This window comes from Struthio camelus, chromosome 2 (assembly GCF_040807025.1).
Source record: "Struthio camelus isolate bStrCam1 chromosome 2, bStrCam1.hap1, whole genome shotgun sequence".
In the NCBI taxonomy this organism is placed as follows: domain Eukaryota; kingdom Metazoa; phylum Chordata; class Aves; order Struthioniformes; family Struthionidae; genus Struthio; species Struthio camelus.
In genome coordinates, this window is record NC_090943.1 from 128310187 (window position 1) to 128322093 (window position 11907).

At 35.9% G+C, this 11907-nt stretch overlaps 1 long non-coding RNA gene across 1 annotated transcript; it reads left to right on the forward strand.

Moving 5' to 3' along the window:
- Positions 1-213: 213 nt before the first annotated feature.
- On the forward strand, positions 214-9151 carry LOC138066204 (uncharacterized). Its single transcript, XR_011139448.1, has 3 exons — positions 214-322; positions 5220-5253; positions 9072-9151. It is a non-coding gene; the product is annotated as an uncharacterized lncRNA (long non-coding RNA).
- Positions 9152-11907: the final 2756 nt, after the last annotated feature.

Genomic DNA, 11907 nt, shown 5'->3' on the forward strand with positions numbered 1-11907 from the left:
CTGTCATCTGATTTGCCTGCTACCTTTGCAGAAATACTTTAAAATATATTTTTATCCCAGCAATATTTATTGTTTTTCCAACTACTCATAATAAATGCATTCTGAAAGCTTCACAAACACATTGATTGTCTATTTTATACTAAAAGTATTAGGTTAGGGGATAGGAAGAAGGCATAAGTAGCAAATAGTTTTTTCATCATTCTGTAATTTCAGAATACCTCCTTGATGTCGCAGACGTTGCAATGATTTTGGGCGTTGACTCACACAATGATTTTGAGCCAGAGGATTCAGGAACTGACTGCAATCCTACCACAAAAGTATTGTGAGTATCAATAATTGCGTGGGGCAGCTACACAGATCCTGCTGAAGTTCAAAGAAGCAGAGGCATTTGAGAAGAAAGCATTAACTATGAATTCTTTTGCTTTCGATTGCTTACCTGTACTGTCTGCTTACCTTGGTTGAAACATCTGTCACCAAGCGTACAATGCAGGCAGTGAAAATTCTAGTATAAGCAGTTGTTTCTAATTGATGCATTTTCCCCATATATCAATTCATTGGTATCTGAAACAGCATACTAAGAAGAAACTGCAGGCACATTCTGTTAGACACAGGGTGACACGAGCTAATTTCATTGCTGTCAGGAGATATCTTGATGGGTATATATTGTGCTTTATCATGAGTTACCACAGCTGCAAGGGATTATTTCTTCTACTAATAATGGCATAATAGAATACCATAACTTGTCACAAGATTTCAAGTCAGCTATGAAATTAACCTGAAAATTTCATCATTGAAAAAAAGGTCTCTACTGATTTTTTTCCTCTTTTTTAATGGGACTTTGGCGCTCTTATAAATAGGAATTATGAAAGTTTCAAGCAACTGTGGAACAACTTCATTTCTTTAAGAGACTTTGCATATGCTGTTTCTAAAACTCACCAATGTTCTGTTCTATGTTCATAGACAATATGAACTACATCCAAATTATATACAAAATTAACAGTTAATAACTTAATGCGATAACAACCAAAGGAGTAAAATCTACTGTCTAACCTGTGCCCCATTACCCATATGCCAAAAGGTAACGTCAATGTATCTTACAGCAGCCCCTGAGGGTCATCAAACTCCACCATACTGTGCAATCACCTTTACAGAAGCCCTGACAACAGCATACCAGGCCCTAATTTGTAGTTCTTCATCTCATTTTAGGGTGCAACTAGATGAGATAAAATGGGTCAACCTAATAGCTCATTCTTAGAGAAAAAGTTACTTCTCATTCCTGGGTTAGTTTTACACCCACTTAGAGAACTGAATCAGCTCACCAAAGAGCCAGAAGCGTGCTACAGTACACGCCAGGGAGGCACTGGCAGATACCAAAAGGATGGAGAGGACACAACTGCCTCCTCCAGTGGCAGCAAGCCGTTAGACAGGGTCATCTCAGCTTGTCTAATCAAAACTCAGCTTAAGAGAGGGGTAATTTTTGAAGGTGGATGGGCCCAAATTAATACGGGTCAACAGGCGAAAAACTGAAAGAGCTCTCGGAGTTTAATACAAATGTAACCACAGCTAAAAGGCTAAAGGTTGATATTCCAGCAGTGAAGAGGAAACCAAAGATTACTTCAGTAAAGTCCCTAACCCAAAGCAATGTTTGAAAACTGCTTAAGAAAAGAATAACTGCTGCAGACCATTTAAAAGTGCCCAGGCATCTTACAAGACATCTAAACAGCCGGCCTTATTATGAAAAGCAAGTTAAAAAAATCTGCATTAACAGAGAAATAGTTTATTCATCTCCTCCTAAGATTTTTCAAATAATTTGGCAGCATCAAGCTCTGTATTATCTGTTTTGAACTATAGTTCCAGTTTCACCATGACTGTGAGTGTACTGTTCAGATCAGATCTGAAAGCAGTGTGTACGACACATTGCTGACTTGCTGTAATGATGTGACATGTATATCAAATAGGAGGAACGGAATATCTTGCATAAGACCACATCAAGGCAAAAGAGCAATCATCAGCTACCACCCTCTGGTTCTTTCCTGAGAGAAAGAATAGCTCACTCAAGTGCGTCTCGGTAATTCTTGCCAGGGTTTCTAGCAAGGCCAACAAAGCGTCATGGTCAATGGCTAGTGAGAGAGTGAAAGGATTAGTAAAAGCATTTAATTTTTGTCCATTGATGACAGCATATCACTGAGTAATGGGTTTTCCTTTCTTATTATCAGGATCATGTAGAAGACCTGCTCCTGCTGAAGTTGCAGGAATTAAACTTACAAAATATGCTTTGTAAAATTTAGGGGAGAAGTTAGATTTGATTTTAATTGTTTAGCAAACCCCAAGAGCTATAGTTCATAAATTAAAAGGTTTCGTGAGCACAAACATTAATTGAGTTATATGTGCTTTCTGAAATGTACTGTCAGTTGGTTCTTGAAAAGATTAATGTTCTTGTGATTCTTTTGTATGCATGTCTGATTTCCCCGCTTGTCCCTGTAGGTTCTGTTTAGTGGCATTTAGGTTTTCTGATGGAGCAGATGACTTTTTATAACTGACAGTGTTGTAACAGGGACCAGGAAAAAGACTTGTTCCTCTAACCCCCCAGTTCGGAAGAGGAACTAAAAACGTGGATATAGGTAGAAATTGATATTTAGTGTTTGCATTCTGTTGATAAAATCAGATTTATTTTCTCTAATGAGAGATGACTAAGCCTTGCCAGAATCTTACTAAAGCCTGCTGAAGGCATAGATCTCCCTTCTGGATTTTGTTTTCTTTCCTTTTTTAATATACAGAGTAAGCTTTTTGGAGAGGAAGAGACGGGAGTAGGCAGGGAAATTTTGCTTATATGGGGGACCTAACCTTTACTTTCCTTTTCCCATACCTCCATTTGTAACCTAAGGCTTGCTCCAAAGCAAGTCTTTCCTCCCACCCCCTAAGCAGTGAAAGAAGTGTCTACCTTAATAATATTGCTTTTTCTTTTACCTGTTCGTCAGCAGCTTTCCATATTTTAATGATATTTCTGTATTAACAATCTGGGAATTATAAATGTTTTATGGCTTTTTCTGGCCAGGTCAGTGGAGGGAGCATCAACAGTACTTTTGTTTAGAAATACCTCTGGAGAAAGGCTGAATGCTGCTCTTTAAGACGTGAGGGAACCCTGAGGTATCACAAAAACTAGCTTTTTTGTTTAGGAAAAGGGAACAGCACCTCTTCCCTTGAACTTCCCCTATCTTCCACATCTCTCCTACTCATTAGATCCAAAAGCTGCCCATAGACATCTGATTTAAAAAATGCAATGTCTACCCGTTAGGCAAAATTATTATACTTGAACATTGGATTCTTTAAGCAGAGATCACATCTTTCTTGATTTCAAGAGAGAAAGGTAGAACTATACCTAAAGAGACACATGGAAGTGTCTAGAATACCAGCAAAGGAGATAATACATACAAGTTGCTTCTTAGGTGCACTACACAAGAACGGCATTATAATTTTAACTTTGATCTTGCATCTGGGTTAGAATTCTTTGTGTTTGTTTAAAGGTTGTAAGAAACACTATAACAGCTAATACTTGGTCATTTTATTTTCTTTTATTTTGACTGAAACCTTAAATGGGCTTAATGGAAGTTATTTTCCCCATTTTACTGGTGGAGAAAGTTAGTAGTAACAGCATTAAACATCTCTAAGCATATATCTTAAGTTAACTTATCCAAATAGAGAACTTTTCAGTTGAGCTCCTAAATATGAAAGATCCCAGCTATATGAATACAAGAATTAGGGCTGAAAATTTTGGTCTAAGTAACTTCCAAGCATACATTGGAACTGAGGTGAAAGCCAGATTTCCTGAGGCTCTAAGTTCTGTATTCTAACCACAAAATCACCTTCCTTCTTGAACAGATAAATTACAAAGAGAGAGAGTGAGACCAGTCTCCAAAATTCCTAAGAGAAGGGAAGAAATGGACCCTCCTATGAAGAGCAAGGAGGCTAATTGTATAATAAGAAAACTACCAGTTGCCTAAAAGCAAAATTTAATAGAAGAAATGCAAAGACCTCTCCTACCCCTCCATACGTATTTAGTCATAAAACAAAATATACCAGTGGGTTAGCTGCTGATATTGACTATTACCTGGAAGTATAGGGTATGTTTCTCCACGTTTATACTCAATGGACTTACACCACATGAGGAATGCCCTTAGATCTGTGCTGCTTGCCAAGCATTTGAGTGCCTTACCTTCAGCAGAAGCCAATCAATTTTACGAAAGGAAAAAGCAAGACATCCAACCTGCCAGGAGGCCTAATAATAGAGCATTGCCCTTTTCACTGGTAATAACAATATTCCCTAAACCTTAGAGGTAAAATTGAAATATATGTATGTCCCAATATGTGCTTTCTCAGAGAGCTTAAGATGGTTAAGCACCTAGGTGCGAGTCAGTAAATGAGACCACACCTCTAAACCACATCTTAAAAATCAGATTTTGATTATTACTGCAGGGTAAATATAATTTACTGTTGCCATTGGCATTCTTAGAAGCCATTTCATTAAATTCCAGGTATCAACAACAAAATGAATAATGGCCTATTTAAATATACCACAACACAAACTCTCATTGAGGCTTGAGTTTCATGTGGCATACAAGACTGCAGAACAGAGCGGGCGAAGGAGTCCCTAACAGCTGCCACAAAATCATAATGACCTGTCGATTCTGAAACATCAAGAAACTTAATACTACTTTTTAAAGTGGGTTAAGTAGACCATATAAAATCTCTGTGTAGATACTTTCTTTCATAATTAAAATGTAAGTCCAGTTAAGTTCAACATATTTTTGTTACTTTAACTTTGATTAGGAATGTCTAAAGAAAGGTTTAATGCAGTTTTACTAATTTATTTTAAAGATGCATCTTCAGTTAGATTCAGATTTGCTTTCCTGAGTACCCCTACCTCTTACCCAGACAAACTCTAAATAAGCACAAGCTTTAAACTGCAGCTTGACAAGGACAGGAAACAGCTTTCAGCAGCTCCGTTCTCCTCCTCTTCATTGCAGCTGATGCTGATGAATGTTCATATGCTCTCCTCCCCTCACAATGCTAGGACTATTGTGGGGGGTGGTGGAGGGGATGGGAGGATTGAGCCACAGCAGAAGCTTTGCGCAGACATAACCAGAATCACCTGATATCTCCTTAGGGTATCATCCAGAGCCCACTGAGGCTGTCTTTTTTTTTTTTCTTTCTCTCTCTAGTGCTGGAACTGAAATATTGCAGTGTTCTTCAGAGGTGAGCTAAAGTTTGTATCTGTCTGTATTTCATTTGAACTACTTCACCCCTTCCCAAGATTCAGCTTGTATAAAAATGTGCTGAAGTAATAAGAATGTACCCTTTCCCCCTCTCATTTGCAAACAAAACAAAACAAGAAAGATCATTATGTAGATCATGATACATATATTTCAGTTATTTCACTTTTACTTCATTCAAACAGTATCCCTGAAAAAAAACCAGAACAGCTATCTGCTTTCACATTCAAAAAAGAATAGTGATATTGAAAGACAAAAGATGATAGAGGAGAGGCTTTTAGCATCATATGAGAAAGGGGACAAAAATTGCGAGTTACGAAGAAAAGTCAGTTTGCTTTTTGCAGAACACAGAGCTGTAACTTTTGCATTAGCAATAACAATCATTTTCAGGTTATTCTCAGACACAGTAATGTGATTGGCATTCTGAGCAATGCATTATCATTGATCTCCTGCCTAATAGAGAAGGGCAGGTGCACGTTCCTGGCCCAACAATTTTACAGTAGTGTAGGTGAATTTCCTTTTCTTTTCTTCTTTTTTATTTTTAAAGGAGAATATTTCTTTTAGCAATATGCTCTTCTGAGATATCCTGATTCTAGATCAACCGTTGCAACCTGAATGCACTTACAGTGAAAGCTGTGTGAGAATTCTCCCTGGGCTTCTGGGAATGCCAGATTGATTTGTGTTACTAGCGTTTAGTAGAGCAGTAGGTTACTACAAAAAGTGATTTTGAGATACGATCTCAAGTCGAAATCCATAGCTGTAGGGAGTGATACTTTGAACTGGATATTTTTCCTGCATTTTGGGAACCTCAGATTGACATCAATAGTCAGAAAGCACGTTCTCCTAAAGTAATTGTAAGGCATTTACACTACGTAGATGGTGAAGCCCAGCTCTGCCTAAGCATTAAATTAAATTTAGTGGCATTTTAATTTTTTTTTTTAGATGTTATTTACTGAAACCTGGATAAAAGAAGGTAGTGGACTAAAAATACTGAGTGAGGGACAAAAATCCATTTGACAAATGAGGTCACTAAGAAACTCTCTGAGGCTTAAGCTGTTGAAAAGACTTAATTTTTTAAGACAACCTTTTTTTCAATCATGCTGCAACATAACCTTTTCTTTCTTTCTCCTCTGTCCCACTCAAGCTGCTATACTTTAGGATCAGTTCACTCTGTTGAAAACCCATTGTAAAAATGTCAGGGTTCATATAGCTCATTGCTATAGATGACCTTGTAGTACTCTTTGCTCTTACATCACTTCTTTTAATTTCACCTTTCATTAATCATCCCTATTACTTTCTAGTTACAATGCATCCATTACACTGTTGTTGGATTTTTTTTCTTTCCAGCTTCCTGCTCTCCAGTCTATCTTACGCTTTCTAACCTTTTTCTTATTTTTCTTCTTTCCTTCTTATGTCATTTACTCTTCTTATCTCATTCATATTTACCTTTTCTTATAGGCACTTCTTGTAATGACTAGTTTCTTTTAAATATGTGCAAAATTTGTGCGTATTCAGTAAGCACCTTAAAAGTACAGCATTATTCTTGGTAATGGTATTGATATATTAATTGTACTTCATGTTACTTTATTTCTTTCCATGTATTTTCCCCAATATGAAACATATTATCCTTGTCATAATTTCTGCAGTGGTGATTTTATACTTTCCGCTTAGCCATTTATTTCTGTACCTTTTTTATCTTCATCTCCCTCACTCTTTTACCTTTATATTCTCATAGTCAATTTGTATTCTTGAGAAAATTCTTTAACATTTTGGCCCTTTTGTTTCCAGCTACCTTAAAATACCTCTCCTGGAATGGATAATTTTAAGCATCCTGCTTCTCTTAACATTTCTTTTGCTAATATCATTCTTTCTAGAGATTTTAAATTTTTTATAAATAATTTTCTTAATCCCTAAAACCGTAATATTTATCTTCTTTATTTCCCTATTTCTAGCTATCCCTCTTCTCCCTAAATACCATAACCTGACATTTTCCTTGCTTTTTAATAGTTAATATACCACTGATATTTAGCTAAAGTTTAAATTTGCTGATAACTTTGACTATGTTCTCAATGTCTGAAGTAAAATTATAAATTTTTATTGATCTCTTAAGTATATTGTTAGTTAAGATATATCTTTCATTAAGATGAAATTAAGTTTACAGATATCAATCAGTGGACAAGTACCAATTAAAAAAAAATAAAGGTGAAGTGAAATATAAAAGAATATAAATTCCTTTCTAAGTTGTCACAATTCAAAAATACTGATTCATACCCTAGTTTTTAGAAAAACTCTTAAGCAGCACCAAATTTATCTCAACACTGGTTGCTCAAAATCAGAGGACACTATAAGTTGTTAACAAATATTTATTGAAATTCCATTAGATAATCATCCTAAAATTTAGATTGTTTTGTTTTTATACTTATGATGATTTTCTTCCACTTGAGCACTGCATACTTTTCCCCTTGACAATCTCCTTCTCCTAAAAGTCAGCTTAAGTTTTTGATCTATAACTTCTGTACTATGTAACTTATTCTTCATTCTGAAATTTGGAAATCCTTTTTAATGTGGTACTCTGTACTGTTGATCTGTCACCTAGACAGTACTGACAGCTTGCAAACCTTTTCTTCTTTTCCACAGTTAATTTTTAAATGGATTTGAATGCATTGTTTAATAATTAATGAATTGACTTTTCTAGTTACCAAAAAGATTACAATGCACATCTGATCCCTGCTTAACCTAAGTGTTTTCCCCTCCTTTTCTGTAACTTTTAATTATCCTTCTCCTATTACCAAGTCTAGTTTCTCCTAGCTCCTACCTACATGATTCAATTAATATCATCTTATATAAAAACATGAGCACTTTCACTCTACCTTATGTTTGATGATTTTCCTTCTTCTGATTCTCCTGCCACATAACAGCTATTATTAATGATCTCTTTCAGTGGCACATTCCCTGAAGCTTTTAAAGTGGCTACTTTCTCAGCACCCTTCCTTAAGAAGCTTTTATGTGGCTCAAATTCCATTGCTAACTATCATGCTTTTTCTAACCTTCTATTTCTCGGTAAAGTTCTTGAAAAGATATTCTGTTCTTAACTTTCCAAACACCTTGTTAATAATAATCTCTTTGATTGTTTCCAAGTAGGGTAGATTTTCATCTTCAGCATAGCATGAAACTGCTCTGTTCCACTTACAGGAGTTGAAGATCTCTTGAAATTTTACCTAGTGATCATAGTTCTTTCCCCTCCTCATTATTTTAGACAAGTGTATGCCATTTGGCAATACTGAACTTAATATTTTATTACACTAACATGAATCATATGACAATATTTTCAATTCCCAACAACTTTATTTTAATGTTAACATTTTTTCCTCTATTTGTTGTTTGTCATTATTCACTTTTGTCGTGTATTTGATATTAAGCTCTTTTTTCTTTCATTTCTAGCAGTCCTACAATTACTTGAAAAATATTATAATAGTAAAAACATCACTGTTCACCATTTGAATTTATAATTGAAACACTGAGCAACTCTTAACTTCATTTTTTTTACCACATAGTTCTTAAAGATTCTAAAGAAGTTTTACCATTGATTTCAGGACTTAATTTTGTATAAGCTGCTTTCATTTTTGTACAGTTAGGGAGCAGCCTGTGTTCCTCAAAGCAAATTTTGCAAATTAACACACTGTACTTGCATGTCAGCTCCCTAGCACAGCTAATTAAATATTTCTCATGCGCATTACATATGATGACTACTTCAGTTTATGTTTCAGAGATGTTTTCCAACTATCTGTTATTTATTTATAGGTATATCTATGGCACTAATCATTGGAGTATTTGAGCACATAGAAATGATTAAAGATACATCAAAATTACTTCGAGAAGGTACCGCTTTTCTTTCTGTGCTTTGAAGCTGTTTCTTTACCATAATGTTCTGGAGGTTGATTCCTCCTGTGTTCAGTGTCATTATTGCATAGCTATTGGGAAATGCTGGTTAATGCAGATATGCCTCGTACTGAGCTTGAAAGTCATCTGAAAGAGGCTCCACTTGCTTGAGACCAGCTTTGTAAGAAGTTTGTTTCATATATTTGGCCTGTCGCTGAGAATGCCCTCCTTTCCATTGTCACAAGATGAAAGCCAGGGATCTATCAGCCAAGTATCCCAAATGACTGTTGCAATCACACTGGGAAACTGGGAAAGACAGTACTTGAGATAAGTGGGCTTCAGCCTTTCATAGCTTTGACGATCATGGGGGAGGGAAGAAAGATACACACTTTCAGTAGGAAGAACATTCTCTACTTTCTACTTACCCTTTCTTACATAGCCTTCGACTACGTTTTGTGGCTAAATTATTCTTTATTAAAAGTTTTTGGCCACAGTACTTAGACCAGACAGCAAAAGTTATTTAAAGAAATCACAAACAGTGTAAAAATTAATCCCTTGAATAAAACTTGTAATGATAACCATCTACCTTACAATGGTACCTCTGAGCACGCTATCTTAATGAAAATCTAAACTATAACACAAGTAATTTTCACCTCTCTGTAAAAGGCAGTGTAAATTGCAAATAAGCTAACACATCCCAGACTACTTCAAAAATCTCAATTTCTGTGAGTTTTGCCCTTCCGGAAAAACCCACACTAAAATTGTATGTCAGTTCTGGACCCTCCTAATTTTCCAGAATTTGTTTTGTATATAGTTTTGCACCTTATTTGGAGAGAGAGAGAAAGGAAGAAGTTAGATTAAATTGATACTGTTTAAATTTAGTTGTGCATAAATTTGAATTTATGCAGAAATTATGCATAGGCCATAAAAATATGCTGACATGTAAGCCATGACTTTAGTCTAAAAACCATAGGACCTCAAAATTCCTTTGATAAGATCACAATATCATATTCTACTGAGGCAGGTAAGTAGTCAAAAAAAAAAAAAGAAGAAGAGTGGCAAAGTTGGGCAGATATTACAGCTAGGTTCCCAACAAGATTGCTTGCTGCCATTTTCAGTGATACCTTTGCTGACAATGACCTGTGTCACAGCTCACTGTACATAATTACAATATTCCACAGCTTTAGTAAACAATTGCCATGCTAAAGCAGCAACAGATGAGCAGACCTTCTCTGCAGCAAATTACTGCACAGAGGCTTGAAAAAATAAGGTTGATTTCAGTAACAGAACAAGGGTATAACATAAACCACTAAAACATAGAGGCCCTCTAGACAAAAAGCAAAGCAATCCTTACCCTCATGAAGTTTATCTTTACTTTGAAAAGAGAAACCAAATACACGCTTTGTTCAAACACAGAAAATATTTTCATATTTGGAGTGGATTTTCATCCTTCATTTTTAAAAGGGCAAAACTGTCCTACTTTAAGGTATTTTTTTAAATTTTTTTTTCCAGAAGGTTAAACTGCACAAATAAAGACTGATTTATACTTCTGAATCTCTTCTTATTCAGATACCCCAAACTGAAATAGGATTCTTTTGCTGTTACAACAAAAACTCCTTTCCCTACTTCTGCTTTGAAAAGCATACAGACCTCGTCATTAGTAAAAACAAAAGCTGCATCTAAAAGCAGTTTACTTCTTGCAGAGCTGCATATAGAAAGATGACAGTAAATCGTAGACTCACTGCAGTAAAACTGCATCGAAAACAATGCAAGTAAATCACTTTCAACTTTGCATTGTATGTAAAAATGTAACAAAACTAAATACACTATTAGAAGAATGAGTCCATAATCTGCGCTAAGGGGACCACCTAAATGTCTGGAGCGTTGAGTGGCTGAGCACCCAAAACTTGGCTGCATTACTACCACCGTATTTCATCCTCCTGGGACAGCTCTCATTTGCTATTAAGGGCAGTTGAATATTGGAACTAGGCAGTAGGGAACCTGATTGCTGGGGAGAATAATTAGGACTGATGTGTGAGGAGTGGGGCTGGAAATAATGGGGGGAATCTTGAAAATATCTCGGGTCAAGAAGTTCCAGGAAAGCTCTACTAAGACCTGGAAAAAGCCCTACCTGAGATCTGATGTCTCAGGATTTATATCAAGTGTTAGGCTGGAGAGGCTTAGCACGATTAAGGTGGAAAGAGGTGAGAAAAGTGGCATAACACAGAAAATCCAGATGATTACATCCCATCCAGCACCTAGGGAAAAAGAAAGGAGGCAGGAGGCTTGAGGTATAGAGATACTTCGGTTATACTAAGGACAATGAGATATATGTCCATATGGACAAAGTGGCAGGGAGAGCTGAATTTTACAGAAGAAATGAGAGAGTCCAAGTTAGCCTACCTAAAAATTAGAGAATCACGTAAAACATTTGCTCTAACAGTAGGTCTTATATTTGTTTGCCCTGGAACACTGATGACAGAGGGTTTGAGGGTTTTGTGGAATTTTTTATCGAGCAAGTAGAAGAACACATGGTGGTTCATCCAGGGTAAATTCATAAAGAATCAAACTCAAGAGAATAAGACTTCTTTTTAAAATCACATGCACAGACACACACAGAGAGACACACACAGACACACAATATTGCCCAGAAAAAAAGACCTTACTAATGTTTCACAATATTTACTAACATTAAACTATTTAGCATTGATAGTCCTATTTTAAAATTTATTGTAGAAAAAATGTACAAAAAACCAGA